Consider the following 20,134-nt stretch of genomic DNA (forward strand, 5'->3'; position numbering starts at 1 on the left):
CAGACAGAGAAAGACAAATACTGTATGATATCACTCATATGTGGAATCTAAAAAAGCTGAACTCATTAAAAAAGAGAGTAGAATCGTATTTATCGGGGGGGGTTGGGGAAATGGGGGAGATGTTGTTTAAGGATACAAGCTTGAAAGTAGTAGATAAATAAGTTCTGGGGATCTAATGCACAGCATAGTGATTATAGCCAACAAGAGTGTATTATAAACTTCAAGGTTGTCAAGAGAATAGATCTTAATTGTTCTCACCACAAAAAAGAAATGATAATTACGTGATGTGATAGAGGTGTTAGCTAATGCTAAGATAGTAATCACATTGCTATACATAAATGTATCAAATCAACATCTTGTACACCTTACACTTACACAATGCTATATGTCAATCATATCTCAATTTAAAAAAGAAAGAAAAATGTTTCTATAATTCAGCAAACTTATTTGGTATCATATAAATAACAAAGAATGATCAAACCCAGAAAATATTATCCAGTTGCTCCTAAGTCTGGTGAAAAAGGCTGACCTGCTTACTTGTTGACATTCAGCTCTTATCTGCTATCATTCCAGCTGTCCATATAACTCAGTTATAGCAGAAAAAAAAGTTTTATAAACCAAAAACAACACACAAAAGAAAAAGAAGGCAAGCTTATAAATAATATGTGTGGGCAAAATGAGTTATACTTTAAGTACTTATATTTTCTGTGGTTCTCACAATAAATGTGATAAGGAGAAAAAGATTGAAGATGTAAGTGGAGTGACTTAAGCTATGGCTTAAGCGTCAGCCACACCTGGGTTTAAATCCTGGTTCTGCAACTGTGACCTTGGGAAAGTTGCTTAACTTCTTTAAGTCTGTTTGCTCAGCTCTGAATTGAAATTCATAATATCTTTCTCATAATTGCTACTGTGAAGACAAAATGCAAAATATGTGCTTAATAAGTGTAGCTATTTTGTTGTAATTATTATCACAGAAGCTTTGCTATGTAGCACCTTGCCATCTAAATTAATTTTTGTATTTGTGTCTCCCTTTGAGCTTCTTCAAAACACTTTATATGCAACATTTTATTTGAATCTCATAACAACTTGTAAGCTAGATATGACAGACATAATTAACCTCATTAGGAAACCAAGATCAATGCATTGCCTCAGTCATCCAGCATCTGCCTCAGTCATCCAGCATCTGATAGCGTCGGGACAAGAATCCACGTCTTATCCTTATCTTCAAGAACAATTCTCCAGTCTGTTCTCACACAGCAACCAGAGGGAGCTCTTTTTTAAAAAAGCGTCATCTGATGATAATGTTATCCCCTGCCTTTTTGTCCCCTTCCCCTCCCCTTCTTCTCTTCCTCTCCCTCTTTTCTCCATCTCTATCTCTCTCTCCTTTTAAGTTTCTAGTTTGAGATTGGTCCAGAAAAAGAAAATCCTGACTCCAGCTCAACTGGGTGAATCTCTATACAGGACAGGAAAGCCTATAGTCCTATGACTCAGTCCAGATAAACACCAGAAAGAAAAAAGAACAGGTCAACAGTAACCTAACTGAACAAGTGAATACTCATGAGTTTCTCTTGCCTCCTTCCTTCTACCTCATTCTCATTCTGCTCTGGAAAGATCAGAGGGCACTCCACTTAGAATGCCTCTGCTAGAAAACAGAAAGAGAAATACTGGGAGGGAATTTTTTGTGCAAAAACATTTATATTCACTTTCTTCTCAAAAATGTCGTGGGCAGAAAGTATGAGAAGAAAATATAGAAATACATGAGGCATTGCAAATATACGTCTAATATCCTAATATCAACTTGCTGTAGGTCAGTGATTCCTCAACTTTTTCCGAGTTGGAACATCATCCTTTAAAAGTTTCATAATGTTTTTAGAATTAAATGCAATTAAAATCAATTCGAATAACAATGACAGCTCTTTAACTGATGTTGCAAGACCATCATTGCTCTATACTGCAATGGAAAAATTTAGATTTCAAAGTTTTTCCATTTCAGTATATATTCAGAAAACATAGTTGTTTGTGACTGAGGACAGCATTTATCAGATCACTTTTATCCACAGAAGAAGCATGTAAGCATTTGTATTATGAGATACATTATGATGTTGAGGGTAGAATTTCCCCTTAAAACCCATCTCCTCCTCTCCTCCTAACTTTGCCACTAATCCTTAAATTTCATTATTAAAGGTTAATTCCTTTAGGGAGGCAATATTGTTTTATACCAAGTTTTATCAGAACAAAGATATAATCAATTGTAAGATGTACCACTATTTTATATGCCAGTAAGAAAGAAAAACCAATGCCAATTATAAGACATCACCAATTGTAAGAGGCATCCCAATTTCAGAGACACTAAAATGTGAAAAATGTGAGTCTTAAACTCTATGAAATGAAGTAATTAGGGGGATGGACCTTAATATCAAACACATCTGGATGGACATCCTGTTTCTGCCATTGGATAGATGGCTTGCCTTGGGGAAATTACTTAACTTCTTTGAACCTCTTTCTTCTCCTCTGTGAAATTAAAATATTAATATACTCCTCTGTGGTTAGCAAGAATTACCTACAGCGAGAAAGAGAAATGTGCTTAGTGCAGAACCCAGCCCTTAGTTAGGGCTCCAAAATGAAAACTATTATTGTTATTAAGGAATTATCCTTTTAAATTAATTACCACTGGGGATAGTGGGGTATTAAGTCCCCACTGCCTCTGATTCCTGACTTTCAATGAGTTTGTGAGATCTGAGATAAAACAGATCTTCACAGATTGAAGCTTTTGACAAGACATTTGTTTGTAGGAGAGGAGATAAGTCCAGAATGGGGAAATGACTTAGGGAGGGAAGGGGGGGGGGGTTGGGGAGCTGGATCACCAAGCCAAATAGTATTGTGTCTTCAAACTTTGGCTCAGGATTGCTTCTGGTTTCAACTTGATTCTACATTAAGAATATACTCATACCTTTGAAAACAATGTTAAGTGAAAGAAGCCAATCAATAAAAGACCACATATTGTATATGATTCCATTTATATGAAATGTCTAAGAATAGGCAAATCCATAGAAACAGAAGTAGATTAGTGGTTTCCAGTGGCTGAGGGAAGGGGGATGGGGAGTGGTAGCTAAGGAGGATGGGTATTTAGGGTGATAAAATTAGATTGTAATGATGGTTGCATAACTCTTGAATATGCTTCAAACCACTGAACAGTACACTTTAAATGGGTGGATTTTATGGTATGTGACTGAAACCTCAATAAAGACATTCAAAAAATTAAAAAATACATTACTATATCCTGCTATTTTGAAGTCTAAAACTAAACTTTAAGAAAATCACTTTACTTTTTAAACTATAGAAACAGCTGAATACACTTAGAAAAAGAAATGTATCAACTTTACCTTAAATTACACATAAATCGATAAAACTCACAAAGTTCAGTTAAGGTTTTCACTTTATTTCCACCCACTACATGTAAAAATGGTCAATTCTAAACATAGTCTCCAATTTTGTGAACTTCAGAAGATTTAGTCACAGGGATAATGATTTAGCCTGTGTCATGAGCCGGCATGCATTGTGCACTGGGCATGCAAAGGAGCTTCTTATAATCAGGAGGGATATTCAAAATATTTAAAAACTGGATGGAGTCAGAAACTGAGTAACCAGAATGGATGCCAGCTGGAGGCCCCTTAGTTGGTGGAATTTGGAGGAGGCTGAAGGTCCAGGAGGAAGGGCCAGGGACATTGAAAGTGGTGGGATTGCAGAATGGGGGCACTTGGAAGCTCTAGCAGGGGCCTTTTAATAAGTGATACAAAAGATTTCAATATGTTCTCAACTAGTTAGAGCTGTTCCAGGGCATTTCTGGTATGCCAACAGGATGCTCACCTGGTTCTCCAAATGTGGCCTTAAAATCTTAGAAGTTTAGAGATGATCTCTTTTCCTCCTGACATTTTACAGATGAGAAAACCAAGGTTGAGGAAAGGTGAGTGGCTTGCTTACAATGCATGAATAGTAACAGAGTCAGAAAGAGGGTCCATACCTCCAAAATCTCAATCCAGATTAGATAAGGTAGGGAAAGTGGGCAAAACATCCTCATACCAAATTAACTTGCCCACTCATCATCTTTAACCATTTCCAAATCAAAGTTGCAATTTATTTCCTAGTTGTGTGCATAGCAAAAGCATATATATTCTTCATGAGAGTAAAAGACCTTGAACGTGGAAAACAAATGGACAGTGGGTCCGGACTTCCAGGTAATTACTGTTAAATGATGTTAATGTGAAACATCATGGTACACATGTAGCATTTCTCAACAGAAGCCATGCATCATTGCCAAAGCAAATTTGAAGAGAATAAATCAAAGGCATTTAAAATAAAATATATTGGCACATAATCTCATTTTGTAACTTTTGTCTTCCTAGTTATTAGAAAGAAAAGATTAGAAAAGAAATAACAAAAGCTAGGCAAAAATTATTGCACTCACCTTAAGTTTTATTTAGAGAATTGCCAATAAAATGATGCAGGAAAACTTTTTGGATGCATAGGGTTTTGTGTATGGGTTTGGGGAAGAGATGAAGATATTCACTCATTCATTCATATTTTAATAATAACTACTGATATATGAATGGCCCTTCACAGTTTTAAAAGGGCTTTACTGGGAATTCCCTGGAGGTCCAGTGGTAAAATCTCAGGGCTTTCACTGCTGTGGGCCTGGGTTCAATCCCAGGTTGGGGAAATAAGATTCCACAAGACATGCAGTGTGACCACACACGGACACACACAAAAATTGCTTTCCTAAACATGTAGCAGAAGACTATTGACACAGGAAATATTTCGCAATATATTGCTAAGTAGAAATGCAGGCTACAAAAACATATGCAGTTAAAATGTTATTTTTCTTTAAAAGGAAGAGTGTGTGTGTGTGTGTGTGTGTGTGTGTGTGTACCCATACATATAAAAAAGATTGAAGACAGTGAAATACTATCTATTCTCCTTGGTTGATAAAATGATGGGTACTTCTTTGGTATTTTCCTTTTTCTTTTTCTGTTTTCCAAGTTTCTTGTGCTAAACATGTATTAGTTTTTAAATTAAAAAAAATTTTTTTAGGGCTTCCCAGGTGGCACAGTAGTTAAGAATCTGCCTGCTAATGCAGAGGACACGGGCCCAAGCCCTGGTCCGGGAAGATCCCACATACTGCGGAGCAACTAAGCCCGTGTGCCACAACTACTGAGCCCGCGCTCTAGAGCCTGCAAGCCACAGTTACTGAGCCCGCGTGCCACAACTATTGAAGCCTGCGCACCTAGAGCCTGTGCTCTGAAACAAGAGAAGCCACCGCAGTGAGAAGCCTGCACACCGCAACGAAGAGTAGCCCCCACTCACTGCAACTAGAGAAAGCCCACACACAGCAGTGAAGACCCAGCGCAGCCAAAAATGAATAATTAAATAAATTTAAAAATTAAAATTAAATAAAATAAAATTTTAGTTGCTTCCATCTAGGCCAGCAGGCACTTGAAAAGATGTTCAACATCGCTAATATTAGAGAAATGCAGATCAAAACCACAATGAGATACCTCACACCAGTCAGAATGGCTATCATCAAAAAGTCTACAAAAAATAAAAGCTGGAGGGGGTGTAGAGAAAAGGGAACCCTCCTACACTGTTGGTGGGAATGTAAATTGATGCAGACACTATGGAAAACAGTATGAAGTTCTTTAAAAAACTAAAAATAGAGCTACCATGTGATCCAGCAATCCCACTCCTGGGCATATATCCAGAAAACACACAAACTCCAATTTGAAATACAATATATAGAATGGATAAATAACAAGGTCCTACTGTATAGCACAGGAAACTATATTCAATAGCCTGTGACAAACCATAATGGAAAAGAATATGAAAAAGAATGTATATGTATGCATAACTTTGCTGTACAGTGGTAATTAACACAATATTGTAGTTCAACTATACTTCAATAAAAAATAAATTAAAAAAATAAAAACACGTTGTTAGATTTAAAAAAAAAAAGAAAAGATACATGTACCTCAATCTTCATGGCCACACTGTTTACAATAGCCAAGACATGGAAGCAACCCAGGTGTCCATCAACAGACAACTGGCTTAACAAGGTGCACATATACAATGGTATATTACTCAGCCATAAAAAAAGAATGAAATATTGCCATTTGCAGCAACATGGATGGACCTAGAGGATATCATAGTAAGTGAAGTAAATCAGAGAAAGACAAATATAGTATTATATCACTTATATGTGGAATCTAAAAAATAATACAAATGAATCTATATACAAAAGCAGAAACAGACTCACAGACACAGAAAACAAACTTACAGTTACCAAAGGGGTAATGTGGAGGGGATAAATTAGCAGTATGGGATTAATAGATAGAAGCTACTACATATAAAACAGATAAGCAACAGAGATTTACTGTATAACACAGGGAACTATATTCAATATCTTGCAATAACCTATAAGTGCTTCCATTGAGCCTCATGACAATCATGTGACATATAACACCTCATTTGACAGAAGAGCATACTGAGTCTCAGAAGAACTGAGTGACCTGCTACTTGACAGGTAGCAAATATTAGAGCTTGGGTTTTCATCTTGGTCATTTGACTCTAAATCTTATGCTCTTTCCTCTACATCACAATGCTCAGTTCTCAGAGCTGGCTTATGTGATGGCTCAGGGTAGCACATTCAGAGCTATCTTTATGTTATCTTTGCAGCAGAGCATCATCCACTCATTTGTACCTGTTAGTCATTCTGTAGAAACCAATTTTCCAATTAAACGAGTAGCTGTTCTGGAAGTGGCACCAAAGTCTTGAAGCAATTAAGCTCCCACAACAAATCCCTGCAGCTTATTCATTTGAGTAGCCTTTGTTCCAAAGCAGTACACTACGCACCACTCTCAAATCTTTAAAGCTTCCTGGATTCTCTCCTGGACTTTGTCATCTATATTACATGCAATTTTCACTCTTATCAGTTTTTATGAGGTATGTGTTTTTCTGAGACCTTTTTCTTAAAAGCTATTTCTTGCTTCCTAAAAGACCCAGTTCCACTGTGAAAAAGCAAGGAGAGTTATGAGCAGGTAGAGCTATAGAGCTAAATGTGACCACAAGCTCTGCTGGAAGCTCTGAAAATTACCGCATTCCCTCAATACCTCACAAATGAGCTGGGAAGGCTGCTGCTGTTAGCTTTCTGGGCATAGAAAGAGTTCTCAGTCAACTGAGAGTCCCTGCCTTAGGATTTACTGAATACTGTTTTATTCCTTGACTTTTCACACAAATTTTGCAGCATCAGGTAAATGTTCTGAATGAGTGACATTGTCCAAATCAGAAAGATTTGGAGTGGAAGCTCTATAACCATTTTGTAAGGTACAAAGGGAAGATGTAGGTTAAGCCAAAATCTTCTGGATTTTGTGTTCCTTTGCCAGATGAAACTATCTTCATCCTTCAGAGAGTTGATGTGTGGTTCTGGGCTTAATAATGATGGTTTCTAGGTGTTTATTTCTTTATTCTGCTTTTTAAAAACAATGCATATCTTTGGCCAGAGGAGAGGATGCTGATATCTAAGTAATATGACCCAGATATGTCTAGACTTCATAGTCAGCCCTGTCCTGGACTCACAGACACCTTGAAGTAGGACTCAGCACTTCTATACTTCTCAACAAGAACAAATTCGACTCCCTGAGACATTATTAGAAACACAGGTTTTATTACAGATTTCATAGAGAGATGCATGAAAGGGTTATATCAAGCACCAGATGGCAAACTTTCACAGAAACTCCTATTAAACATCCCCATGCACCCCACAAAGTTCCCCTCGGCTACCTCTTCACCCTTTAATCTTGTCCACACATAGGCTTCAGTTTTCCCTGGTTCTGGATCTCACTGCCTTGTTCCTTGTCCCTGCCCTCCCCTTCTACCTCCTGCAAATAAATAAATAAATAAAAAGTTTCCAATGCAGAACAAGTTACTGAACTTTCTTAATCTTGCATCCTCATACCAATCACACTGTCCAGCAAAGAACTTCTTTTGGAATCAGTTGGGTATTATAAATTGCAAGCAATTTTTCTGTGTCACAAATAGTGTTGGCCATCACTAATTATTAGGAAAATGCAACTCAAAACCACTCTATTACCTCACATCTATAAGAATGACTATCATGAAAAAGACAAGAGATAACAAATGCTGGCGAAAACATGGAGAAGAGGGAACTGTTGAGCACTCTTGGTAGAAATGTAAATTGGTAAAGACATTATGGAAAACTGTATGGAGACTCTTCAAAAAAAATAATAAAAATAGAACTACCATATGATCCAGCAATTTCACTCCTGGGTTATATCCAAAGGAAACAAAATCAGTATCTCGAAGAAATATCTGCACCTCATGTTCACTGCAGCATTATTTACAATAGCCAAAACACAGAAACAACCTAAGTGTCCATCAACAGATGAATGGATAAAGAAATTGTGGTGTATATACACCCAATAGAATACTATTCAGCCATTAGAAAAAAAGAAGTCTTGCTATTTGCAACAACATGAAGGAAACTTGAGGGCATTATGCTAAATGAAATAAGTCAGAGAAAGACAAATACTGTATAATCTCACATATAGGTAGAATCCAAAAAACCAAACCCATAGAAACAAAGATAAGATTTGTAATTGTCAAAGGTAGGGGGTGGGGAGTAGGTGGGGGTTGTAGTAGCAGGGGATGATGTAATTAGGTGAAGGTGGTCAAAAGATACAAACTTCTAGTTATAGGATAAATAAGTTCTGAGGATATAATGTACAACATGATGACAACAGTTAACAGTACTGTATTGTATATTTGAAAAGTTGCTAAGAGAGTGGATATTAAAAGTTCTCATCATAAGGAAAAAAGTTGTTACTATTTGAGTTGATGGATGTTAACTAATCTTATTGTGGTGATAATTTTGCAACATGTACATAAATTGAATAATTATGTTGTATACCTTAAACTTATACAATGATATATGTCAATTATATCTCAATAAAACTGTCGGGGGGGGGGACCAATAGTGTTGGCTTACCGTGCCAATTCCTTCTGAAAAGGTGGGTCCAAGTTCCGAGGAGGTTTTCTTCAAGGGTATTTCAGTAAAATCTTGAGTCTGTCTTTAGCAGAGCCATCTAGTTGGGATGTGAAGAGACAGGGCTTGAGATGGGAGGAACCTAAGGAATTTAAAGTGAAGAAAAGAGAAATTAAAATTTATTAACTATTGTGCTGGGTTCTTAACATTTTTTATTTCATTGCATCTTCACAACTAAATTTTACAGATGAAGAAACTAAGGGCTTAGAGATGTTAAAATAAATTTGTAAAGTCTCATTGCTTCTAAGAAGCACAGCTAGGATGCTAAGCCAAGTCCATTTACTCCAAAGTCTAAGGTCTTTCCTTATACTCCATCACCTACCATGGGTTTTGGATTTCCAATATTTAGAAAACTGCCTCCTCTACCATCCCATCAAGATCCCTGGCAGCTCAGGGGTGCATCTGTCCACAGAAAGCCATTTCCCCTCTTACACTGACCTGGCCCAGGGACAGTTGGATTTAACAGCCTCTCCTGGCCCAGTCTCTCTTTGTCCCATTGCCAGTTCTATCCAAGCAGGCACATGAATCCCTGACATCTCATAGGAAGGTGAAAGTATTGACATTGTTGGGAAAGGGATGATGGATGAACTTGAGTGCTGTAATGGAAAGGACCCTGAACCAAGATGTAGGCTACACAGACTACCACAGAATAAGTCAGTGTGTTTTCCTATCTTTGATCTCTTTGGAAACAAATGTCTGCATAAAATGAAGTGAAACAGGAAATAAAAGAGAATTCATGTTTGTGGACTGTTTCTCATAATGTCTCTCAAACATACAAAAGTAAACCTTTTTCTTTATTTTATATTTGAATGATTTAGCAACTTGACATGAACAGATTTAGTCTTGCAGTATAAAATAGGACAGAACATATTTTAGTTCTTTCTGTCTTCTCCAAGATGCATTATATTTATATATCCAGGGCAGGCTGTATGTAGACCTACTTCAGCTGCCCACTCAATGCCTGACGTGTCATTGCTCAAGTTACTTCTTTTCTTTCTGCCCTAATTTCATTGACTATAAAAGGAAGAATGTAGACTAGATAACCCCCAGGTTTCCTTCCAGCCATGTGGTTTACAGAGTGGTGAACTCTGCAAAGAATGACTTCCCTTGTGGGAAACACTACCTCCTATTCTGTGAAGGATCTCAAACTCAACATATTTACCCACAATCATAGCTCCCTTAAGGTTATCCCCAAAAGTACAGGTAGAAAGGGGGATAAGGAACAGAATGTAAAGAAAGCTGAGTGGAAGGTGAGGGTAAGTCTGAGGAAAATGTAATTGCGGGTTAACATGACTTTGCAGTTTTTTAGGGTACGTGTGTGGATTCCACTTGCTCTAGTTATTTATCCCCAAGTTTTATTTATTATATTTTACATAATACTAACATTATACTACATTAAAGAGTAGACCATGTGGAATTCTTGATTTTGGTTTTTGGATTTTCAGAGAAATCACTTCAGAGACGGCCTTAGCTATTTGCCCACATGTATGTGGGTAGGGATTTTTCAATCATTAGCTGTTTGGATTTTAAACTTCTTCAGATAGTTACAAAAATTATACATTGATATAGAAATCCACTGAGAATTAAAGGAGCCCTGTCTCCTGGTTATTTTTGTACAGTTACACATGAGATTTATTCCTGGATTAGTACAGAGAACTTTTTGACTAGACTGAGATAATCCCAGACAGCTTGTGAATGTTGTCACTGACAGAAGGCAGGCCTGCATTTTGAAGACACTTGTCAGACTGTGACCTGTGCAGCATTTAACACTGTATCTCACTCACTCATCCTTGAACCATTCTCTTCTCTTGATTTCTATGACACCAGATTCTCTTATTTTCCTTCTCTTTGTCCTCTTTTTCTTGGCCACCTTTCTAGGTCACCCTTCTTTTCACAACCTACTAGTCTACCTAGGAGCTGTCATTCACTCTCAAGATGCTGATCACCACCTCTACCCTGATAAGTCCCACAGCTATATCTCTAGCCCAGACTGTGTCTTGACCTATACACCTAAACATCCAACTGCCTACTCAACATCTACACATGGATGGCCCATGGGGATCTCTAACTCATGTCCAAAATGAATCTCATCACCTAACTCTAAACCTGACCCTCTCCTCTGAGTTCCCTGTCTCCACAAATGACTCCACTATCCACTCAGTTGCCTGAGCCAGAAAATTGAATAGCATCCTTGATACTTCTTCTTCCTTCCATACCCAACACCCATCCCATCGATCATCAGACTCAGTGGAATCTAACTCTGCATCATCTCTGGAATCTGGCCACAGCTCTTCTGCACTTGTGCTCCCTTAACCCAGGGGACCCCCATCTCTTACTTGGAACACTCTAATAGCTTCTCCTCTGATTCCCCACTCTGCTCCTCTTCATTCCATTCTCCACTTTACAGCCAGAGTGAGATTTTAAAAGAAGAAATCTGATCATTTTGTCCCTCTGCTTCCCATGGCTCTTAAGTTTAAGTCCATACTCCTTAAGATAGCTTACAAACCTTCTCTATCTTGAACTCCACACTCCAGAGTTAACACATTTTTTTTTCAGTTCTTCCAGAGAGCCACAATGTCTCTCACCCACAGGCTTTTACAAGTCCCATCTCCTGAACACTCCTACTTCCCTACTTTTGCTTCATTAACACTCAGAAGCCTTTCTTGACTCCCTCCCCCCAACACACATACCTAGTTATCACAGTGCATTAACTGCCCATCTTTCTGCTAGACTACATGGTCCATGAGAGTAGGTACCCTGCCTATTTTTAGTTATATCCCAGCACCCAGCACCCTGCCTAGCATATAGGAGAAGTTCAATAGATATTTGTAGAATAAATGAATAAAAAATAAATGTGTCACTGCTTTGTACTAGCAGCAATATCAGTATCTTAAGCCTACTTTATTTGCATGCAGCGTAAGCTCACTATTGAATCCAAAAAAAAGGATTCTAGTTCTGTTTTCTTTTTTTAAACTTATCTTTAAGCAGTAGAACCCTGTTTTTTTTTTTTTTTCCAAATGAAATGTGTGTTAGAGCCCAATTTATATAAAGTGGATAAAAATAGAGCTGCATATATTGAAACTGGGCTGGGGAAGCATCATCTACCCACCCCTTTTGATCCTGAGGGATTTCTGCAGGACTCATTAGGACACTCAGAACTTAGTTTAAAAACCACTGATCGAACCAAATCCTACTGCAACTAGGCAGGTACATTCATATCACTTGAGACTTTGGTTTTTAAAATCTTCTGAGAAGCATCCACTAATAGAAGAAGGTGCTTGTTTATCTAAAGAAATGAGGACTCAAATATGAGACCATCAAGTAACTCTAGTTCAGCTTTTCTGATGATGCTTTTCTAACCCAGAATGAAAGAGTAAAGTACACTTTGAAAGATTTAGAGGCTCAAAGTACTTCAAGACATAGATTGACCACACTTTACCATGAACCTTGACATCTGGGTGTGGGGGGTGGTTCAGAGTGAGTGAAAGCATAAGAGGATTTCCCTGATGGTGTTTCTGCTTTGGTTGGAGCCTGAGGTCAATCACATGCGTAAAGTTCTAATCCTCATATGCAGGTGTGAGTTCCTTATGTTGCTGATACTCAGCATTGAAATCTAGGATTCTTTTCATTAGGAAATTTTTTCTCACAGTGTTTTCTGCTAAAGGGAACCAACTTGCTCCAGACAGAACAGCATTTAGAAAAGCACAAGAAGAACATTTTTCAATAGGAAATCACACAGTGAAATGTTGCTTGGGCAGATGAGCCACAGCTGGAAATGGCTGAGAGGAAAGACTAGTCAAGGGCCCACACAATACACTGGGGGAGGCTGTGGCATCAGCTTTTATCAGAGGGCCATCAACACTTAGTGTACCAACGGAAGCCTTGGTCTTAAAACCAGCAAGAGACAATTTCCTCTAAATTTCTTGGGGGGAAAAATGGGAACACTTTCATGCCTATAAATACGGTTTACTTTGAATGCAGGCAAAACTTGAAGCATGAATAAAAATCTGAGTAACTTAATGACTATACGATCAGGAAGCGTGGAACAACCTCTATTAGACAAAAGTATGATAAAAATTTATTTTCTTTCACTGACTATAACATTAAGAAGAAGTCAAGAAAAATGCTCTACATAATAATGGATAAATTTAGGAGCAAGGGCCATTGGAAAGAGGCTACCTCTAACTTTGCTTATGCTTAAAACATTGTTGACAGTCACTAAATTTGACACAAGTGTACTACAAAAATTTATTCTTTGCTGAGGCAGATGAGGCAAATAGATCACATTCGTAACAGTACAGTCAAAACCTAAGTACTTAAGAGATGTTCAGTTCAGTTCCTGGCTAAAGAGCTTACAATCTACTTTTAGCCTCAGAAACAGGCAAGCAAATGAAGAATTGTAGAGGGTATGGCAAGTGTTGCAATAGCTGGAAGCACAGGGAGAACACAGGAGAGGAATACTTAACCCAGCATGCGTTCTGACCAGGGGAGGCTTTGACAGGAGGTGATAGCTGGGCTGTCTTGAAGGTAAATAATGCAGAAAGGAGGGAAAAGGGGAAAGGGTAGTGGAGGTGAGATGGGGGAGGGGTTCTAGATGAGAGAGCAGCATGTACAAAGAGGAGAAAGTGTTGCTTGTTTAGTAGTGTCATATGGTTAGAACATAAAGTGTTTGTGAGGGGATGGCAGGAGATTTAGCTAAAAAAGTAGGGAGGACTAAAGCCATAAAGGACATGAAGGTGTCAAGCTAAGGAGGGTGAACATCAGTCCTTAAGGTTACAGGGAGCCATTAAGGGAAATAAACAGAGAAATAACATGATCAGATAAGCAATTTGGAAAGAATCTATTAGTAGCAGCATGGTGTCAAAGTATAATTTTCAAAAAGTTTTTAAAATGAGCCTCATGTTAATATAGAATGGACACTGGTCAAGAATTTTATTTAACTCATTAAATAATGAGGGAACCAGTAATTTAGGTAAGCTGGTTCCAAGACACTTGAAGAATGGGGGTTTACATAGGCTCTCAGGAGAGGAATCAAAATGAGTTTCTTATTCTTTTAAGTTAGAGACAGTTCTGGTTAGTGTTAGATCAATAAAATCTTGGGATTATCTCTTTTAGGGACAAAACTGTTTGCATCTCTACCAAGCAAAAATCTACAAGTTAACATGTAACTGCCTAGGGTGTGAGCCCTTACCTTACAAATTCCAATAATAATAATGATTTAAAAAAACAACTCCAATAGTGGTACATTCCATAATGAAATCATTACTGGATAGACCTGTTAAATAACACATCACACTGAAAGGATCTACTGCACAGCCTTGGCCTTTATTTCCAAGCACTGTATGCTTTTTCTTAACAGTGGAAGGAAGAGGGGATAAGATGGAAGCTTGAAAAACAAAAACAAAAACACACAGTTAAAAGCCAGTGTAATAATTTTAGGAAAAGTTGGAAGATGACAAGTATAAACTAAGGCAATAGCAGTGGGATGGACAGCTAGAGAAAGGGTTTGAGCAACTTTTAAGAGAATAGTGGGAATATCACTTGGCTGTTAATGGAATGTGGATACTAAGGGAAAGAAAAGATCCATGGACAATTCTCAGGTATTTTGGCTTGTGTGATTGAACAAAAGTATTATTCTTCCAGGTAGGAGTGGAGAAGGGGGAGTAGTTGGGGAGTATCGTGTAAAGGCAGGGGAGAAAGGCTGAGTTCTGTCTAGAGAGTGTTGATATGAAGGGATAATCTGCCTATAAAGGGAATCGCCAGCATGTGAGCCTGCTCTCAGAAGACCAAGCTGGAGATATGGACAGAAGAGTTATTTGCACGCAGGTAGCAGAGTGCACGTGCACATTTCACTTATGCAAATCCAAATATACACCTTTGGCAAAGCAAAGGAAGAACAAAAGGGATAGAGAAAATCAATAGTTACAATGATTTTTCCCACCATTCTTCTCATACAGCTTACGTCCCAAAATTGCCTCGTCCCAAGACGAGAGGCAATACTCTTAGCAAGTTTCCATTTCCCCGGTCTAAACATTCCCTCCTGCTGAGTGTTGGCCTTATATTTAAAGATACTGTGCCTATTTTTTTTTAAATAGTTTTGGTCCTAAACCCAAGTCAAATACATATAACCTGGTGCTCAGGTGAAATTCAATAATCTCTTCCAACACTGAAGGAAAAACCATGGAGGCTTATGGAACGTTGTTTTCTACTGTGTTCATAGACTATTAAAAGGATCTCTAAGGCTAAGTTATATTATACCTTACCCTTGACTTTAGAACATTCCCTCTTCATCTCCACCCCCAAAACTCCATGTCTCAAAATGTGACCCCACTATAGGTAAAGCCAAATGGTTCAACTATGTCACTGAAGCAAATTTGAAAAAAGAGGATAGAGTCTAGGATGTAACCCCAGAGAACACTGACCGCTAAGTAGGGCTCAGACAACCAAAGATCTTGAAGGAAACTGAGAGCTGGCTAGCGAGGCAAGAGGAAGGAAAAATCAGAAGAGGATGGAAGTTAAAGAAATTTCAAGAAAGGGATGGTCTGTAACTTCAAATAACCACTGGGTAAGATAAAGGTAGAAAAATGTCCATTAGATTTGGTAATAAGAAACTGTTGGCCTTAGCACCAAATCTTACAGAGAGGTAGAGAGGGGGCAGAAGCAGTTAAGGAGTGAGGAGACGATAAGGAAGAAGAAACAGCAAGTGTAACTTACAGCTTTTTTTTTTCCAGGAAGAGTAACTATAAAGGGAAGGAGACAATTTGAAGAGAGTCACTACATATAATTGCTCAGGTTGTGTAATGGTCAGTCCCAGAAAACCTGGTCACCATGTTGATTCTGTGAATGCTCCCTGCTGGGCACATGCAGTTCACAATAGGATGTGGTAGCCTGTTTTGAGGGGGACACTGGATTGAGGAAGAGCTGTTTGTTTGTTTGTTTAGTATTAAAAAATTAACTTTATATATTTATATATTTATATATACATATTGGGAGGAATTTATATATTGGGAGGAAAGAGGTATCAGAGAGGAGGAAGTTGTGGTGTGTGTGTGCAAATGTGTGTGTGACACAGAGAGAGAGGGAGAGAGAGAGACGGTGGGGGGACAGTTGAGAACATGTGGTTCTGAATAGGCAGGAGGGGGTTTAATCAGAACACACTGGGGTATTTAACTTTGGATAGAATGAAGAATACTACTTACAGTGAAATGGAGGAAAGAGTGAGAGAAAACAATTTGATTGTGGTACAAGTTGGGGATTTATCAGGAAGTTGAGGTGTGTGTGTGTGTGTGTGTGTGTGTGTGTGTGTCTGTGTGTGTAGGAGAAAAATGCCTTGACTGAGAGTAAGGGCATGGGGAAAGGGAATTACTTTTAGCCAAATGATGGGGAAGAGAGCTTGAAGTTTGGACTAGCCACTGAAGACAAGGAGACGAGGGATAACTCAGCACCCAAAACGATTACTGTGGTATTGAGGGTCCAGCTGATAGAAGAGACCACAATTTTATAGTGGAAACAACCCTTGGCAAAGCTTGAAAACAAATGCTGAACTAGTAACAAAGAGTAAATGATGGAAAGATTCCATTTAAGCCTTTTTATTTTGCATTTTAAAAAAAGAGAGAGCTGAATAGGGTTTGTAATCTACTGAAGAGGCAAAAGAGTATAGGAAAAACATTATAGTCATTCACTGAGTATATCCATATGCAGACTATTAAACAGTAAACTGTAAAACTAAAAGAGATGATGTTACATAGACATCAAGTACACAGGACCACCCCTAGGGTGTGAGGGGCCATAATCAAATATATTTTTGCTCAGTTCCCTGACTATAAATACAATTTGATTTAAAAATTGCATGACAAAATTTATGGGCCAATCTGAGAAACAGTGGTTTATCAGTGAAGATTTTAAATAGCTGATAGAAAAGAGATAAAGAATTTGTTTACTGTCCAATCAGTACAGATGAATATTCTTCATAGAGTCCAGGTACCATCTCTTCCTGTTCTTTGGTGTCAAATGAGATGTTCTGGGCTAATTTCATATGTCCCACAGCTGGAAAAAGGTAGCAACACCATTACTACTCACAATGCCATGGCTCTTTGGAAACTGCCTGAATTTAAACAATATAGATTTCTTACTTCCGCCGTTCCCTAATACCATTTACTGTCTTTAATACTGGTTATAGCATTACTCATGAGGCTGCACCATCTATCATGCCAATCACTCTCTCAAAGTTTGTCCTGTGCTTCCATGATGATGACCACAAACATGAGGCCAGAGTATGCAAAAAAATGTGAACAGTAATTTGTTTTCTAGTCAAGTTAAACTTACTGAGAGAAATTTTATAGTGAAGGCATAGAGAAATATCTTCTGATCTTTCCTTCTCTTAAACCCATTAGGACTAATCACTGCATTCCATATATATATACATCAATATGTATAAAATAGATAACTAATAATAAGAACCTGCTGTATAAAAAAAATAAATAAAATTTAAAAACTCAAAAAAAATAAAGGGAACTATATTCAATATCTTGTAATAACCTATAATGGAAAATAGTCTGGAAATAAGTGAATCACTGTGCTGTACACCTGAAACTAACATAATATTGTAAATCAACTATACTTCAATTAAAAAGTCTAATAGTTTTAAAAAAAAAGAGAGAGAGAGAAGGCACCACTGCCTTCCAAACACTTCACCAGCAGGGAGGATAAGTGAGGGACCCAGGGGCGGAGCCAGAGGATGGATCCCATTAGCTTAAGGTCAGTCCCTGATCAGGAAAGGCTTAAGACCCCCTGGGACAGCATGACTGTCATCAATCAAAAAGATTCATTAGTATTGCAGAGCAATGGCCTTTAAAAATCCCTGGAGGAGACAAGCAAGGCCACCCCTGCAGGCTGTCTGACACAAGGCCGGGAGCCTGTGGTAGAGGTGGGGTGACACTGATGAGGGAAGGAGGGTGTGCCATAGAGAACAAGACGCCCACTGCCACCCTGCCGCCCTTGGGTGCTTACACTGGGAGTGACTCCACAGTTGGAACACACGTGGGTGAGAGTCGGAGCATGGCCAATACATGCTGCTCAAGCCCAAGTCAATGCAGGGTCACCAGTACCCCAAAGCCCCGACCTTGTCCTTAGTCCTACATGAGTGAGAATCTCCCCAAACCAGCATGTCCACACCATCCCAGTGGCCCTGCCACCCTGCAAAAGAAATATCTTGCTGGCAATGGGAGCAATCTGTCACCAGGTCACTCCTGAAGCCAGGCCCTGGCACCAGACCCCAGGCTCCACTTCATAGGCATGAGTCTAAAAGCTCCACTGGGCATTATGGCCAACGTGGTGGGGGAGATGGGGTGAGGTGATAAAGAGTCAGAGATTGCCCTAAAGGAGAAATGGACCCCTGAGAGAAATAAGTACCTGGGACCATGTGGGTCCTGGTTAAAGCGGGGTACTTTGCCCAGACATTACTTTGCCCAGTATTGCCAGCTGTAGTGATACTAGTCACTGGAGGAAGACTTAAAAACTTTTGAGGAGGGGCTTCCCTGGTGGCGCAGTAGTTGAGAGTCCACCTGCCGATGCAGGGGACACGGGTTCGTGCTCCGGTCCAGGAAGATCCCACTTGCCGCGGAGCGGCTAGGCCCGTGAGCCATGGCCGCTGAGCCTGCGCGTCCGGAGCCTGTGCTCCATAACAGGAGAGGCCACAGCAGTGAGAGGCCCGCGTAACGCAAAAAAAAAAAAAAAACCTTTGAGGAAAGCACTTCCCTCCACTGGGACCCATGTGGGATCAGGTCTGGGCTCAGGTGCAGGATGGCACTGCACATCTCAGTCCTCTCAAGCACTGGAGAGGGACCTACAAAATTCCAAGGAAGGCATTCCAAAGCTGGGGCCCAGGGCAGAGACCCAGAATGTCTAGCCTAAGGGAGGCACAGCATGTACCTGCTTTATGAAAAGAAACTCTTATATTTTTTAAAGTTCCGTGTAAGCCCCTCTCTGATAACACCTCTCTCCCTCCATACTCAGAGATAAACAATATCCTAAAATTTTCCTTTTTTTTCTTTACGGTTTTACCACATATATTTGTATTATTTAAAAAAAAAAAAGATAGTTTGGTTTTTCATTATTTGAACCTCACATAAATAGAACAAACTTGTATATATTCTTGCTTCTTCCTTGAATCCATGGATCAATTAGGAGAAAATAAAAAAGAGAGGCCCGTGTACCGCAAAAAAAAAAAAAAGTTTACTTAGGTTTGATAATGTTAACAACAGGGGAAGCTGGGTGAAAGATATATGGGAATTTTGGTACTGTTTTTGGAACACTTCAGTAAGTCTAAAATTATTTCAAAATAAAAAGGGTTTTTTTTAAGTGGAGAGGGAAGAGTTTGAATGAAAAGGAAAGGCAAATGCAGACAATCATTGAAGCTGAATGGTGGGTATGGAGGAGTTTGTTTTATGATTCTCTCTACTTTTTTTTGTATGATTGAAAATTACTACCAAAAAAAATTTTTTTAAGGAAAACAATCACAACAACAAAAAATTTATCTGGTCTGGGTTTTCACTTTGTGGGACAATTTTAAACAACTGATTTATTTTCTTTAAATTTTTTTGGACTACTATTTTCTATTTCCTCTTGAAGAAGTTTTGGTAGGTTATATTTTTCTAGGAATTTACCCATTTCTCTAAATTTTCCAATTCATAGCCTTAAAGTTGTTAATAATCCTTCTTATTAATCATTTAATTATCTGCTTCAACTGTAGTTATCTCTTTTGTTCTAATATTTATCTGTAAGAGGCTTTTCAAAGAAAGAATTTTGGGCCTTGTTAATTTTCTTTTATATTTTTTTCTATTTCATTGATTTCTGCTGTTACCTTTATTATTTCCACACTTTTATTTATTTTTATTCATTATTGTTTTTCTAACTTCTTAGTTCATTGTTAACTTTTCATGTTTCCTAATAAAAGCATTTAAGGATGTAATTTCTCACTAGATCTTACTTTATCTGCATTGAATACATCCTGATTTATAGTAC

General features: G+C 38.4%; 1 protein-coding gene across 1 annotated transcript in view; it reads right to left on the reverse strand.

Moving 5' to 3' along the window:
- Positions 1-20,134, reverse strand: part of EHBP1 (EH domain binding protein 1) — a 491,557-nt gene that overhangs the window by 450,643 nt on the left and 20,780 nt on the right. Inside the window, exon 2 of the mRNA XM_029231704.1 lies at positions 9,056-9,194. The gene's annotated coding sequence lies outside the window, so the exon portion shown is untranslated. The remainder of the gene's footprint in view (positions 1-9,055; positions 9,195-20,134) is intronic.

Source organism: Monodon monoceros, unplaced genomic scaffold (genome assembly GCF_005190385.1).
Source record: "Monodon monoceros isolate NGI ecotype Baffin Bay Population unplaced genomic scaffold, NGI_Narwhal_1 Super_Scaffold_19, whole genome shotgun sequence".
Lineage (NCBI taxonomy): Eukaryota > Metazoa > Chordata > Mammalia > Artiodactyla > Monodontidae > Monodon > Monodon monoceros.